At 37.6% G+C, this 17,200-nt stretch overlaps 1 long non-coding RNA gene across 1 annotated transcript in view; it reads left to right on the top strand.

The window, feature by feature from the left end:
- LOC127483285 (uncharacterized) overlaps nt 1-17,200 on the top strand; it is a 74,620-nt gene that overhangs the window by 42,391 nt on the left and 15,029 nt on the right. Inside the window, exon 2 of the long non-coding RNA XR_007909421.2 lies at nt 12,622-12,727. This is a non-coding gene — a long non-coding RNA (uncharacterized lncRNA). The remainder of the gene's footprint in view (nt 1-12,621; nt 12,728-17,200) is intronic.

The following is a 17,200-nucleotide window of genomic DNA, read 5'->3' as shown; positions in this document are numbered from 1 at the left end:
TAGTTTGTTTTGTGGGAGTTATTTTGTTAACAAGGAGAAACATCCCACCAGGATTGCTATACCATTATACCACTTACTTTTCCAGGAAAATTTATTTGAATAATTGCCATGAATACACTGTGTACACTTCCTGATCTCTTGTTCAAACCTTGATTCACTTCAGCTGGGTTTCCATTCCCACCAGTTAACTGAAACTTTGTCGTTAGAAGGTACCTAATGACTTCCATGCTGTGAAATCTAACGGATTCATTGCACTTTATTAAACTGTTAGCAATATTTGAGAGACCATATTGATCTAGAAGCATTTTCCTCCATGTCTATAATACCAAGCAACTCTCATTTTCTTCCTATAACTCTGGATTCCTCACTTCTTGGGTAATTTCCTTTTACCTTAGTTTCTGGAATACCCTATGGCTATTTCTCACATATCTTTCTTTTCTCTTATTATATATTCTCCCTTGGTGACTGAATCTAGACCTGTGACTTTAAAAAGCACCTCTATATTTATGATTCTCAAATTTAAACCTGCATATCTGAGCTCTTCCCAGGAATTCAGATTTATATAACCAACTAATTATTTGATAAAACCACAGGGATGTAAAACAGCCTTGTGCTCTCAGAGCTCCTCTTTTACCTCTTAAACTTGTCTTTGCACTTTCTTCTCCAGCTCTATCTGTAAGTAGCATCACAATCAACCTATTTGTGCAAGGCTATAATTTATACATTTTTCTTGATAGCTATTTTTAATTCTCATTACAAATATAATGAGAAAATATCCCCATTGCTAATTCCAAAACATATCATAATCCATCCGCTTTTCTTTATATCCACTCTGAATAACTTTGTCCAACCTGTCCATTTTCAGTTAAATTACTGTAATAATCTCATAACTGGACTTCATGATTTTGTTATTCTTATACCATAATCTATTTCTATATATTAATCCTAGAAAGAGCTTTAAAACCATGTGCAGGAGCAAGTGTTGGCATAGCAGTTAAGTGCATCAAAACTCACCTCCGCTGGCACCGTGGCTCAACAGGCTAATCCTCCGCCTAGTGGCGTCGGTACACCGGGTTCTAGTCCCGGTTGGGGCGCCGGATTCTGTCCCGGTTGCCCCTCTTCCAGACCAGCTCTCTGCTACGGCCCGGGAGTGCAGTGGAGGATGGCCCAAGTACTTGGGCCCTGCACCCACATGGGAGACCAGGAGAAACACCTGGCTCCTGCCTTCGGATCAGCGCGGTACGCCGGCCGCAGCGCACCGGCCACGGCAGCCATTGGAGGGTGAACCAACGGCAAAGGAAGACCTTTCTCTCTGTCTCTCTCTCTCACTGTCCACTCTGCCTGTCAAAAAAAAAAAAAATTAAAAAAAAAAAAACAAAAACCTCACCTCCTGCTCCTGATTCCAGTCTCCTGTTAATGCATACCCTTGGAGGCGGCAGTGATGGTTCAAGAGACTAGGTCCCTGTCACTGAAGTAGGAGACCTAGATTCAATTTCCAGCTTCTGCCTCAGCCCAGCATCAGCTGTCACAGGCATCTGGGGAGCGGACCAGCAAATGAGAGTTTTCTCTCTCTGTCTCTAATACATATTTTTCAGCATAAAAATGAAACCATACCCAGATATTGTGACCCCATTGCTTATTAATATCCAATAGCATCTGTATTATATTTCTATTATTCCTGCAACAATTTACTACAAATGTAATAAGTTAAAATAACTAATTTATTATCTTTGAACTAAAACCAGATGTCAGTAGGGCCCTGTTCTCTTGTGAGGCTCTAAGGAAGATCCATTTCTGAGTTGCTACAGATCATCACACTCCTTGGCTCATGGCGCCTCCTCCATATTCAAAGTCAGCATCATTGCATTGTGCTTTGCTTTCATCCATAGTCATATCTTCCTCTGACTCTGCCCTGCCATCTTCTCCCCACACCTTTTTTTTTTAAAAAAGATTTATTTATTTATTTGAAAGTCAGAGTTACACAGAGAGAGAAGGAGAGGCAGGGAAAGAGAGAGGTCTTCCATCCATTGATCCATTCTCCAATTGGTTGCAATGGCTGGAGCTGTGCCAGTCTGAAGCAAGGAGCCAGGAGCTTTTTCCAGGTCTCCCACATGGGTGCAGGGGCCCAAGGACTTGAGCCATCTTCTACTGCTTTCCCAGGCTGTAGCAGAGAGCTGAATCAGAAGTGGAGAGCCAGGACTCCTCTCAGCCCCCATATGGGATGCTGTCACTGCAGGCGGCGGCTTTACCCACTACACCACAGCGCCAGACCTCTTCTCCCCCTGTTAAAGGTGCACTGCAGAAAACTCAGGATAATCTCCCTATCATGAGATCAGCTGATTAAAACCATAATACCACTTTGCCATATAATGTAATATATTCACAAGCTTCAAGGATTAGGATATGTACCTCTTTGGGGACCCACTAATTCTGCCTTTCAAAGATCCCAATTAGAACAAAATGTCAACTGTTTACTCTGGCTTCTACAACCTTACTTGAATTAGGTTTTTCCCTACCATCCACTTTCATGTCTGATTACTCTGCTCATAGCCACTGTCCTTCAGTATCATTTTATTTCTACTCATCAGGCAGGGAAAACCAAATATATCACAGGCACTCTGAACTAGTTATTCTCTGGCTATAATGCCTAACTGTATTTTCATAAGTTTTATCATTACATCTTAAATTCTGCTTTTTCAGTGATGGTTTAGTAAGCAAGCACTTCATTTTTAAAAAGATTTATTTATTTATTTATTTGAAAGAGGGAAAAGGAGAGACAGAGAGATATCTTCCATCCACTGGTTCAGTCCCCAACTGGCTGCAATGACCAGGGCTGGGCCAGGCTGAAGCCAGGAGCTTCTTTTCATCTCCCATGAGGGTTGCAGGTGTCCAGGGAGTAGGCCATCTTCCACTACTTTCCCAGGTGCATTATTTGGGAGTTGTATTGGAAGAGGAGCATCTGGGTCTCAAACTGGTGCCCTAATGGGATGCTGGTACTGTAGGCAGTATCTTAACCTGCTGCACCACAGCAGGAGCCCCCAGAGCCAACACTGCTAAAGAAATCATCTATATATTTCAACATCACCAAATATAAATTCTCTATTAATCTCTATTTTTCTTATTCATGAATTTATTGGTTTGTTTAACTTTTATCAAACACACACACACACACATGCACAAACACTATTCTATATTCTAATAGAGGTGTTAGCAAATTTCTTCACTTATTCAAATTTTCCCAATTTTTATACTTCATGGTCTAAGAATAGATTTCCAAACTCCCTGAGCCAGCATATGAAGAATGATTGTTTTAAAACACCTGGCCTGATTTTTTAGCATGACTTTCTTTTCCTCCATCTAATTTCCAAAAGCATTAAACCACTTGTAGTATACTACATATACCCTACTATTGTGACACTCCTCAGTATTGTTTATCCCTTCTTTTTACAACAACCACTCTCATTACCCCATCCTTTGTTTGATTAATATGTACTTAATTGTAAAACCCAGTTTAGAAATAACCTTTGAGACTTTCCTTAACCAAACTTTAATGAGGTTTCTATAAGCTTTCTAGGCCTTAACATTGACCTCTATCCCAACTTGCCCTGTATTACGCACTTTTAGTAGGAATCTTGCTAAGTTGGTTTAGAGAGAATCCCCCACCTCCATATCGAGTCATCCTCAATTACTGCCTATGTTTCCTCTTAGTAATTTTCCATCTACTGAGACCCACCCTCCTCTATGACTCTAAATCCTTATCTGTCCTGAATTCATAATTAAGGTCAGAGTTCTGCTAGAGATTCTTTTCCTCAATTGCAATTTTTTTTAAAACAAACTCACCTTAACAGCTATAATTTCTTTCTGGCTCTTGTTTTCAGTAACACCTCATTCATGAAGTCTTCTCTGGTTTCATAGATTTTAAGGTGTCTTTCTCGGTACGCCCATACACCATGGATATTTTAGTCATTACTTTCACAGTTCCTTCGAACTTTCTGAATACATGTTTACTTCGTGTTAAGGTCACGAATACATTTGATTTATTTTTGTGTCTCTGGCACTAGGTTGTTTCTAGCACACAATAAATACTCAATAAATGTCTGATGAATAATGTAATCTTGCTCTCTGAACCATCTTGCCTTTTGTTTTCACCTGTGGACATTTGTCATATATTAGTGTCACTACGAAAAGGGTTTCTGTATACCCCTCTTTATAACTTCCCCTTTTGTTTTCCTACTATTCCATTTCAAACACAAATATACACCTTCTGACTAAAGCAGAACCCTAAGATAAGAATTTGTGGGAGACATAACAAGATAGATAATAAAGTGAACAGTGTCTTTTCAAGCCAGCTACCCCTGAAGACTGAAACTGAATTCTGGTGGAGAAAACCTTCATGCCAGGGCAAATTACACACTCGGCATGATGCCATTCAAGGGAGGGAGTGGACCAGCTCCCTCACTGGTTGAGAGCTTTAGGTAAGAGAGGACACTCATTTCCTAGCACTTTCATCCTATTACAGGTATCAAAGCAGACTCCAAGAGCTAAGGAAAACCCATATACAAGAAAATGTGCAAAGGATGGCAGTTAAAAGTTTGGCTGTCATTTGTAAGAGTGAGGGAATAGGGGCAAAGCAGGACAGGTTGCTACGCGTCAGCTATGGTGAATGGCAATCTTAACACCCTGGCCTCATGTTGTATTGATGCCATAAGTTCTGCTTGACTCTAGCTGCACACTACCTCAGCCACCTCTAATTGTAGCTGCAATTGGATCCTTGTCATGGCCTATAACTTTTCTGCTTTTGGAGTTGAAGAAAAAAGTCCTCTCATTTCTAAACATAATTTCTTAACTTTCTGATATGCTTCTTTGTTCTTATTAGACTTATCCTTCAGTCTGTAGTGATCCATTATTCCAATTTTCTACTTTAACCATCTTCCTTGCCTCTTGGAGTCCATCACGATGACATTGGCAACTATGCAACATCATTCAGCCAGTGTTTATTGGCAGTATTCCTCTTCTTAATGGCTAATCATAGATAATTTCAAACATCTAATTTCCAAGCATCTGTAACTAGCTACTGAATATGACAAAAGAAAATCTCTTAACAATGCATGTTTCATCACTGAAGATTTATGATTTACTCTAAGCTGAGCCCCCCATATTGTTTTGTCACCTTACTACAAATCCTCATTTGTTCCTTGAAACTTGCATCTCTCTTACTTCTAAACTTTTCCTTTCAGTCTCTTTCTCAGCTTGCTTTGTTTTCATTCCTTATGAAATATCAGTACTATTTTACTTAATTTTTTCACTTATTTATTTATCCCCCAAATATTTATCTTTACTTCCACCTTCTGATGATATTTTCAGAGAATAATATATCTCTTCTGCTCTGTTAAGCCAATTCTGTCCTAGCTATTTTCACCACTCTCCATTTTGAGAACTTTATCCAACATTGCTTCCCAGTTTTTGATGAACCTTCAGTCTCATTTTATGTATTGATTACTCCTAACCATTTATACATACACAATGTTTAATATTTATATTAGAGAAACAAGAATAAGCAATAAAAAACATTCAATAAACTCTTCATGATCTAGCATACCATGATAACTCTACCTTTGTCTTCTTTTGCTAAGATTTATTTATTTATTTGAAAGTAAGAATTACAAAAATAGAAGGACAAGCAAAGAGAGAGGAAGAGACAGAAAGACAGCCAGAGAAACAGAGAGAGAGAGAGAGAGAGAGAGAGAGAGGTCTTCCATCTGCTGGTTTTCTCCCTAGATGGCTGCAAAGGCTGGGCCAGATCAATGCCAAGAACCAGCAGCTTCTTCCTGGTTTCCCATGTGAATGGCAGGAGTCCAAGCACTTGAGCCATCTGCACTTTTCCCAGGTTGTTAGCAGGGAGCAGAGTCCAAAATGGAGCAGCCAAGAAACAATGGGATTCTAACATTGAAGCTGGTGGTTTTATCCACTACATTGCCGGCCCCTTTCGTTTGTTTTTAATGTCACCACCTTCACTGTCATGTCTTATTACTTATCTACTATTAAGCCCATAGCCATTTAGCTTTCCCCCTCGCTTCTCTAAATTAATAAAGTTCCATGACTTCTTTTTTGTGAATTTTACTTATTTTTATTGACTTGCAAAGCAAATAACAAAGATAAAAAGATGAGAATGAGAGAGAGAGAGAGAGATCATCTATTCACACTCCAAATTCCTGCAATAGCCATGGCTGGGTGAGGTCAAACCCAAGAGCCTGGATCTCCATCCAGGTCTCCCACTTGAAAGGTAAGGACTGAAATACTTGAGCCATAACCTGCTGCTTCCCAGGGTATGTATTAGCAGGAAGTTAGATCAGTTATAGAGGCAGGACTCAAGTCAACACTGTGATATGGTTTGTGAGACTCCCAAGCAGTGGCTTAATCCACTGCACCACAACACCATCCATTTCATGACTTCCAAATTAAAAATTCATGAGTATTTTCAGAATGAATTTAGCTGAATGTCTTGGTGGCATTTACTACTGTTGCTGACTTCCTTATAATTTAAAATCATTTTATCTTTGTCTTTTAGTAAGGTATGAACTTCAGAATTGTTTCTGAATTGTTTCTGTCTTTTTCGTCTTACCTCTCAGACCTTTCTGTGAAGAATCCGCTTTCACTGCTGGCACCTTAGCACTGAATGTTCTCATTACTTTCATCTTACATGCTCTACACTAAGTGTCCCTTTCTTTTGTTTTTTGGTGCTTACTTGTTTGCTCATTCTAGTTCTTCATGCCTTTGACTGCATGGTAGGAACTGATTACCAACTCCAAAATTTATATCTCCACCTAAAAATCTACCAAACCATTACTAATTATATTATGAAGAACTTTAGTTATACACATCATGAAAATTACATCTTTTTCCCTTCTAAACAGTTTCTTTCCAAATGAATGATTAAGTCAATACCCTGCTTTATACAAAAGGTTCTTAGAATAGACTTTTGACATTTGCTCAAACACTAATTATTCCTTTTTTGGAATCATTAATTTATTTTTCAATATTGTCTTTCATATCTTCAACCATGTACTGCATACATTCTAGATTCTGATGGTATAGATAAGAACAGGGGTTAATAACTCTGGCTCATGAAGTAAATCTGACTAACATTCCATTTTTATAATAGATATTTGTAGAAACATAGCCACGCATTTATTTATTGTCTTTGTCTGCTCTGTTTTTGCACCAAAATGGCAGAATTTAAGAGGTCTGAAAGACATCATATAGTCCAAAGTCTAAAATATATGCTATCTGTTTATTGAAGAATAAGTAGTGAAGTTTGAGTACAAATGCATCTTCTGTGAAGGTTGTATTAAAGACTTGATGGAGATTGCTCAAAGGAAAAACTAACAGGCTAACACTGCAGGCCAGTTAGAAGATGGGAAGAACGTGTTCCAGAAATATTTACTAAGTGAATTAACAGTATTTGATCAGTAAGGGTTATTATGATAAAGCTGGAAAAGGTAGCAATTAGGGAGAATTCTTGAGTTTCTTATTTTGTGATCATGTTGAAACTATGTCAACAACGAGGAAAGTAGAGACATCAAACACAATTTCAGTTACAGAAAATGAAAATCTGTATAGGGAAGAGTACTGTAGCATAATTTATCCAAGTTTTAGTATTAAGGACATTGAACAAAGCTCCTCCTAAAGGTACTTAGCTTTAGTTTTTTAGTGTATCAGGGTTACTTTTGCTTTGTAATTGATGAAACCATACTCAGTCATTGGATAATTTTGTACTTTTGTATATGACAGATTTTAAGTAATCATGTATGACTTATAGAAATCTATTATATAATTATAATCCTGACAAACAAAGAAAAAATACAAGGGCACCATAGGAAAGGAAGAAAAAATGTACTTGAAATAATAACACCTGGAGTTCATTATAGACCTTGACACTAAGCAAGAAGATCAGTAATAAGAGATATTAGGGAAAGCTGAATAAGCATTGATGGTGCTGTGAAGTCAGGGTGGCAGTGATGGTATTAAGAAGCACTCATTTCTGGGTATATACTTTAAAATGAACTGATTTGGGCTGGTGCTGTGGTGAAGCAGGTAAAGCTGCCACCTGCAGTGCCAGCATCCCATATGGGCACTGGTCTGGATCCCTGCTGCTCCACTTCCAAGCCAGCTCTCTGCTATAGCTTGGGAAAGCAGTGGAAGATGGCCCAAGTCGTTGGGCCGCTACACCCGCGTTTGGAGTCTGGGAAGAAGCTCCTGGCTTTGGATCAGCACAGCTCTAGTCATTGCGGTCAATTGGGGAGTGAACCAGTGCCTCTCCTTCTCTCTCTGTGTAACGCTGATGTTTAAATAAATAAATAAATTTTTAAAAAATGAACTGATGTGTCAGATATGGAATATGGGAAAAAGAATTGGTTAATTGTGATTTCGGGTATTTGTATTATTTCTTTGTGAGAGGAAGAGCGGGTTTTAATTTGGAAATGTTAAATTTAAGATGATAACTACACATACAACTAACATATTAGATGAAGTTGGGATGCAGACATAAATTTGGAAAATGTCATTTAATGGATAGGAACTCCAATAGAATAAATAGAGAAAAACAGGTTGAAGACATAATTCTTTCATAGAGGAGGTTGTGGAGGGTAAATAGGAATAAGAAAATGAAATGAAATTGTATGAACCAATGAAGCAGAAAGTAAGTAAAAAAACTGTGGTGTCCTGGAAACCAGAACATGAAAGTATATTTAGACAAAAACATCAGTTCTATCAAATAATTCTGATAAATAAAAACAATTCAAAGATCACCAATATTGCAACATAAAGGTCTTTGGTCACTTTGACAAGAACATTTTCAGATTAATGGTAGACACCAAACTTATATGGTAGTGAATTACTAGAGAATGTGAGAATACCTTATAACAAGACAGCAGTGAAACTACTAAAGAGAAATATTGAAACAGGGAGACATAGTAATGAAGGAAGTAGAACCAAGAAGCATTGTTATAATTTGTAAATTTAAGGTTGGAGAAGCAACACATTACTAACTTAATACCACTAACAATATTTTAGAAGAAAGAGGAAAAGGTATGATACAGAGGCCAGGAGACAAAATGGCTAAAGCCATTGCATGTTATGAGGAAGGAATACAGCGCACCAGGGGAGATTTCTTTCTTGTCCAGAAGCACAGAGATGTATCCATTTGAAGCAGAGAGAAGGTAGAATGTATATGCATGGAGGGAGATGAGTTATTAGAGGTTGTGAAAGGAATTGCATGGAAATTCTATTCATATTGCTGAAGTTAAAAAGGAAAAGAAAATGCGGAAACTTTGAGGAATTAGGGTAGGAAAAAGAACATTAAGTAATTGCCCAGCAGTTTCAGGAAGTGAAGGGACTCAAAGGGTTAAAGTGAGTAGTATTAGACTTATTTATAGCTATTAGCAAGAATTTCAAGTAAGAAAATGTATCAAAGTTATAACTCAATTACACAAATGCTGTATGGAATAGAAAAATAATTGAATTTAAGCAAAATTGAGATTGCCCAAATGAGTATAATATAGTGGGCCTAAGGTTTTCAGAGTGCGTGCATATGGAATGCAATCTTTATAAAAAGAAATGTGAAAAGATTCAGAATAAAGTTGAGAATAAAGTTGTTTGGAGTAAATTATTGAGTAATTTCCACTTTCAATCTTAGTATATAAAATGATTAGAAGTCATTATTCCTGTACTTGCCATGAGAAAACACTGGGGAAAAAAATCAATGACTTTTTGGTTCCATCAAGGAATTAAGATTTCAGAGAAAACCGACACCTTTAAAATCCAAAGAAACAGGCATTCATGTAGAGCCACAGAAGAGATTTGCCTATCTATAGCAGAAGCCATTGGAGCCATGACATCCACATGGGAAACCTAAATGGAGTTGGAGACTCCTACCTTGGGTCTAGCCCAGCTGTCACTGGCATTAAGGGAATGAAGCAGAAGATGGGAGATTTCTATCTGTCTATGTGTCTGCCTTTCAAATAAAAAAGAAGTAATAACTAGTTTTAAAAGTATATGACCTACCAAGCAGTACCAGAACAAAGAGGATTCTAAAATACTCTTACTTAAATGAAAGAAATCAGTATTCAGAGGCAAAATAACCCTATGATCCTAATAAAATGACATACTGAAAAGGTAAAACTATAGAAATGTTGAGTATTGTTAATTTTCAGTTTGAGGGAAAGGAGAAGTTTTGAATAGGTAAAGGACAGGGGATTTTTTTAGAGTAGCAAAACAGCTCTATATTATATCAGAAAAGTAAATGCATATATTATTCATTTGCTAAAACTCAGAAATTTACAACAAAAAGAATATACCTTAACATATGCTAATTTTTAAAAATATCTGTAGACAGAGGAAACACAGGATAGAATGCAGAATTTGACAAGAAATCTAAATATAGTTAAAAATTATTAAACATCCTCACTAAAAGGAGTTGAAGAACCAAGTTCTGACCTAAGTAACTTTTGAAATGAATGTAGTCTGCAAACTTAAAGTCAAAATGACTGTACATAAAACCTGTGCATTAGTTGATGAAATTATTTCCCATGAGGGTATGGATTATTGACCTAAACCCACAATCCATGTTTATTGTAATGGAGCAATTTAGGAAATGTATGGAAAATAGTGGAAATTAGTTTTCACACAGTTAGTGTTGGAAGAGGAAGGTAGGTAGTGAATTAGGGCTGGATGCAACAAAGTTAATTCACTTTTAGTTTAATACAGCTGTAAATACTACAATATTTTATGCATACACATAGCATATTATATACTTATCTTAGAGAACTTCAAATGTGGAAAATGGAATTAAGAGACAAGTTTATTTTGGTGAAAAAATATTTTGTTATCTGTGCATAGGTTTTACATAATATATATTTTGTACAAACTTTTAGAATACCCTTCATATGAAGAATTTCAAAATGTTTCACAGCAAAATAAACTTACCTTTGATTTAATTTTAAATAAACATTTTGACGTATCATTGTAATGTCTCCTTGCTCTGTTTATCAAGAGTACCTAGATGCAAAAACAGCATTGAAGAATCAGGGACATTTAGTTCCCAAATCTATTTCTGATACCATTCTCCTTTGAAATGCCCCAGTGTTCTGACTCTGGGATTGAATCAGGAAATATTGACTCAGGGACTGCTTTATAAAACACACAAGATGAACCTGGAGCATCTTATAATGTCAGAAAATATAAAGTTACTAAAAATTAAGCAAAAATTAAGAGCAAAATTTCATGATGAGTGTGCAGGACACATGAACTACACTGGCTAAAGGTGGAAGATTTTGAGAAACAGACAAATCAGTATGTTATCATAATTAAAGAATAAATTATATATCCTTTAATCCATAGTGATATAAAAATTATTTTATTAATGGGGCAGTTTTTCTGGTGTAGTGGCATAAACTGCCAGTTATGACACTCAAATCCCATGTCTGAACACATGGGATTAAGCCCTGCCTACATTTCAGATCCTGCTTCCTGCTAATGTGACCAGGAGACAGCAGATGATGGCTTAAGTACTTGAGTTCCTGACACCAATGTGAGAGACCTAGATGGAGTTCTTGGATCCTGGCTTCCACCCAGGCTGTCCCTGTTACTGTAGGCATTTGAGTAATTAAAGCACAAATGAAAGGTCTCTCTCGATTTCTCTTTCCCTCTTTCTCTTTCTCCCTCTCTAAATGCACTCTGTCTTTCAAATAAATTTTAAAAATTGACAAGTATTCTTAAAAACAAAATTTCGAAAGTGTTACATTAGTCAATAAAGGATACAAGAGAATTGAATTAATAAATATAATGAGGAGAAATCAAATGTCTCATGGAGAAGTCCAAATAATTTGTAGTAGAGGTATTCTTCCTTTGGAACATGGCTTTCCCTTCTTTCAGTCTGAGCTCTGTATAGTGATCTTCCAAAGACTATTACATGGAAGAGGTAATGCAACAGCAACTTTGCAATGGTTAAACCTGATGAACACTACTTCAGACTAGGTGATCAAAGTTAACATCAACAGTGAAATGTCATGTTTATAGTATATACCCTTGATAGAATATTAAGAGGCTGACACTGTAACTCTGTAATTTTCCTTCCAAAAACACACAACCAGCACTGAATCATGAAGCAAAACATCAGACAAATCCCAGTTGAGAGGCAGTCTGCAAAATACTTGTCCAGTACTCCTCAAAACTGTCAAAGTCATAGAAAAAGAGAAAATGTCACAAGACAACAGGACTCTTTGAAGACAGGAAAATTAAATGCAACGTAGTATCTTGGATGAGATCTGAGAATAGAAAAAAAAAAAAGATTTAGTAGAATTCTGAATGAAATATGAACTTCAGTTAATAACAATATGTCAATAAAGCTTCATTAATCTTGCAAATATACCATATCAATAGATGTTATCAGTAGTCAAAATGGTTGCAAATTATACAGTAATTTGCAATACTAAAGTCATAATTTTCTGTAAATCCAAATCCAATATCATCCTAACATTAAAGTTTCTTTTTAAAGTCGATATGAATTTTTATAATTTGAAATAATAAGGATTTAAAAACATTGTTTCATACTTCTGCACACAGAGATCCAGTTTCCCCAGCACTGCTTGTTGAAGAGACTGTCCTTGCTCCAGGGACTGATTTTGGCTCATTTGTCAAAGAGAGATTTTCACGAAGTTCATGTAAAAATGTAAGTAAAAGAGTTTATTTTGAAATCCATGAATAATGTTTTCATAATATACATTTAGAAAATATGCCTGTTTTCAAAATGCCTCATATACACGGATTTCAAAATGTTTTACATCAAAATAAGCTTATCTTGTAATTCTTTAAATATTTTAAATTTAGTTTTCTGTAAACATTTTGAGGTATCCTCACATACAAGGCTCTCCTTCCTTCCTTCCTTCCTTCCTTCCTTCCTCCCTCCCTCCCTCCCTCCCTCTCTTCCTTCCTCCCTCCCTCCCTCCCTCCCTCTCTTCCTTCCTTCCCTCTCTTCCTTCCTTCCCTCTCTTCCTTCCTTCTCCTTCCTTCCTTCCTTCCTTCCTTCCTTCCTTCCTTCCTTCCTTCCTTCTCCTTCCTTCCTTCCTCTCCTTCCTTCCTTCCTTCCTCCCTTCCTTCCTTCCTTCCTCCCTCCCTCCCTCCCTCCCTCCCTCTCTTCCTTCCTTCCCTCACTTCCTTCCTTCCCTCTCTTCCTTCCTTCCCTCTCTTCCTTCCTTCTCCTTCCTTCCTTCCTTCCTTCCTTCCTTCCTTCCTTCCTTCCTTCCTTCCTTCTCCTTCCTTCCTTCCTCTCCTTCCTTCCTTCCTTCCTTCCTTCCTTCCTTCCTTCCTTCCTTCCTTCCTCTCTCTCTCCCTCCCTTCCTTCCTTCCTTCCTTCTTTCCTTCCTTCCTTCCTTCCTTCCTTCCTTCCTTCCTTCCTTCCTTCCTTCCTTCCTTCCTTCCTTCTTTCCACGATGAATTTCTTCTCCTAGAAGGCAATTATGCATTCTTCTTTGGTATTTTGGTTTAAATGTGCCCTACTTATTTTTCAAAATTAATTCCAAGGCATGTTTAAACCATTATACCAAAAAGGAATGTATAATTGCCTTCTAGGAGACCCCTACCTTACAACTTACACAAAAATTCACTCAAAATGGATCAAAGATCTACATCTATGACCTGATACTTTCAAATTATAGAGAACATTAGGAAAATTCTGCAAGACAATGGCATAGGAAAAGACTTCTTGGAAAAGCCCCAGAAGTACAAGAAATCAAATCCAAAATTAACAAATAGGATTACATCAATCTTGAATTCTTGCTGGCAACTTCCAGGGTATACATTATCAGGAGACTCAAATGGGAAACACACCTGGACTCAAACCCAGACACTCAAATGGTTGACAGAAAACTCAAGCAGTGTCTTAACTGCTTTGGCGAATGCATATCCCTTAAAAATATCTTTGATTTCTTTCCAAATGCTTCAAGGCTCAGACACACTGCAAGACTAGAAGATTATGTGTGAAATTCCAGACTCTCTCTGGCCCAGTTATTTAGCCTATGCATAAGCAATGTTCATATAGAAGTAGAGCACTACTTTTCACTGATCTTTTTCGACAAAATACATTATAGCAATTTTTTTTAATTTTCTATTTTAAACTTCTTATTTATAATGATTATTTCAACAATGCATCAATAAAATCAAAGCATAGAAATAAACTGAACCCAGAGGCTGAAATAAACTTACCACTTTTGCCCATCAATTCCTATGTTAAAGGTTTACATTAATCAAAATTACTTTGTTTTTTATCAATATCCTCAACAGTGAGAAAATGATATAGATATGGACTTTAAAAATAGAATTTGGGTAGATGTTCAGGTTAGCATTCAAAATGCCAATTAAGACATCCAAATTCTGCTTGGGTTGTAGTGTCATAAATTAAGCCTGTGCCTGCAACACTGGCATCCCTTATTGGGTACTGTTTGGAGTCCTGGCAGCTCTACTTCCAATCCAGCTCCCTGCTAATGCACCTGGGGAAAGCAGTGGATGATGGTCCAAGTTTTTGGGACTCTGCACCCATGTGAGACCCAGATTAAGCTCATGATTTCTGGATTCAGCCTAGTCCAGCCCTAGCCATTGTGCCCATTTGGGGAGTGAACCAGTGGGTAGAAGACCTTCCATGTCCAGCCTCTCACTCTTGCTTTCTGCCAATGCAGGTCCTGGGGGACAGAAGGGATGGCTCAAGTAATTGTGTTCTGGCCATCCACAATTGGAGTTCCTTAGACCTATTTTTTGGCTCTAGCCCGGCCCTGCCATTGCATGCATTTGGGTAGTGAACCAGTAGATGGGAGTGCTCTGACTCTGTTTCTTTCTGCCTTTCAAAAAAATATAAAGTTTAAATAAAATTTTAGTAACATATTATTTGTCTTATTTTCTCTTACAATGAGATCAGGAATAAGATTTTATTGGGGTAGGAAGTGAGAATTTTCACTATATCAGTTAAATATATAAGTTTGAAAAAGATAAACTTTATGTGGTAACTAAGTATTTACCATGGGATGAAATGAGATGATTGACTTGTATATATAACCATTGAAAAAATTTTGAACAAATTTACAAAAATAAGCACAGGTATTTCCTCCTGGTTTTCAAAAAAGGAAGGAAGATAAGTAACATAAACTATCTAATTTCGTAATTAGCCTAGGGACTTTTTTTAAAAAAAAACATTAAATATTAACCATGAGGAGTTAGGAAAATAATAATTAATGGCCAGAAGCAAGGCAAAAGTAAAAGGTGCAAGTTAACACAAACAAAATGCATTTTCTTCAGTTTTTTATTTGAATTTAGCTATGATTTTTGTCATATTACAAGAAAGACTCTGCGACTCATATTCTGTTTATGGAAATTATACAGTCTCCTCAACTTGAATGGGGTTATGAACCATTAAACCAATCCTAAATTGAAAATATCATAAGTCAAAAATGGATTTAATTCACCTAACCTACCAAACATCTTTGCTTATCAACACAACACCCTGTAAAGTATCAGGGTATCAAATGTGTCCCCTTATGATCGGATAGTTCCTGGGAAGCTGCATCTTCCAACCCCTGCCAAGTGAGAAAAGATTGTACCACACGTTGCTCTCCTGTATTGAATTAAAAATTCAAAGCACAGTTTCTACTGAATGTGCATCACTTTTGTACTATCATAAGGTTAAAATATTTTAAGTCAGATCATCATGAATTGGAGATTGTCTGCATTGAAAAGTGAATAGTATTCATTACAATGTGAAAAAAGTTCAACAATCCTAAAATATCTGAACATGTGGTAAACTCTTAGACTTGTCCTGAGTCATCGGATGTCTTGACAAGAAGGTCAAGCCTTTCTTCTTCCTTACTGACTTGTCATTCATTAGATATGACCTGGTTCCAGGGGTCTTAGGAGAGACATTTTCCTTCAACCCAGAGAAATTCCAAGGAAGAAATTAGCTTTGATGGATCTGCACCAACCCTTTGGGCACTTTCTGGTTCTGGTTGGACAGTTTCTGTAGCAAACCACAGCACTACTACCAATATAACATATATTTTAAAAATATATGACAGAAGGCCAGCACCACGGCTCAATAGGCTAATCCTCTGCCTAGCGGCTCCGGCACACCAGGTTCTAGCCCCGGTTGGGGCGCCAGATTCTGTCCCGGTTGCCCCTCTTCCAGGGCAGCTCTCTGCTGTGGCCCAGGAGTGCAGTGGAGGATGGCCCAAGTGCTTGGGCCCTGCACCTGCGTGGGAGACCAGGAGAAGCACCTGGCTCCTGCTTTCGGATCAGCGTGGTGCACTGGCCGCAGCGCGCCGGCCGCAGCGGCCATTGGAGGGTGAACCAATGGCAAAGGAAGACCTTTCTCTCTGTCTCTCTCTCTCTCAGTGTCCACTCTGCCTGTAAATATATATATATATATATATATATGACAGAAACCAGAAAAAAATGGCAGAGGAATGAATTCCAAGGGTCCATCTTCTGTAGAAAACTCAAGCAAAAACTTTTAGAATCAATTTTGTCCGAATTCTGTAAAGCAGCCAAAAGTTTATAGCAGCCAAGAAAATTTTTAATTAAGCAGAAGACAACTTACAAACATTAGGAAAGCTGTAGGGCATTTGTATTTGCTTCCACCCTGCCCCTCAACACACACTCACCACCACCTTCTCTGGCACTGCAGCAGTCATGAGGGTGGCAGCCCATATCACTCATGTGGGACCCTAGAATTTGGTTACAGAGAGGCAGAGCAGAGCATTCTCCACAAATCAAGTTTGTCTGATCTAACCAGGGAAGGGGTTCTCCACATGCCTTCCTTTGTTCTGCCCAACTCCAAACCCACTAAGTGCAGAGAAGTGGTGGGCATTTCTCAAAACCCAAGTGAAGCAGAGAAACAACCAGAAGCTGTCTTGATCAAGGGATTACAAATATAGCCATATAAGAGTGCTGCATTCTTGAGAAGAAAAGCTAGGGAGATCATTTCTTTGGTAAATTAGAGCACTTAACAGTGTCTACGTGGACTGAAAAAGGCAGAAAGCAGTCCCTATACCCACCGCAGGATGAATGTTTTGCAAAGATACGAAAAGACCCTAAGTTTCCCTTTGGTTTAACTTTTTTTTTTTTTTTTTAACAGATAGAGTTAAACAGTGAGAGAGAGACA

This window comes from Oryctolagus cuniculus, chromosome 8 (genome assembly GCF_964237555.1).
Source record: "Oryctolagus cuniculus chromosome 8, mOryCun1.1, whole genome shotgun sequence".
NCBI lineage: Eukaryota > Metazoa > Chordata > Mammalia > Lagomorpha > Leporidae > Oryctolagus > Oryctolagus cuniculus.
The sequence above is the reverse complement of the archived record's forward strand: the minus strand, read 5'-3'. Positions and strand labels throughout refer to the sequence as shown.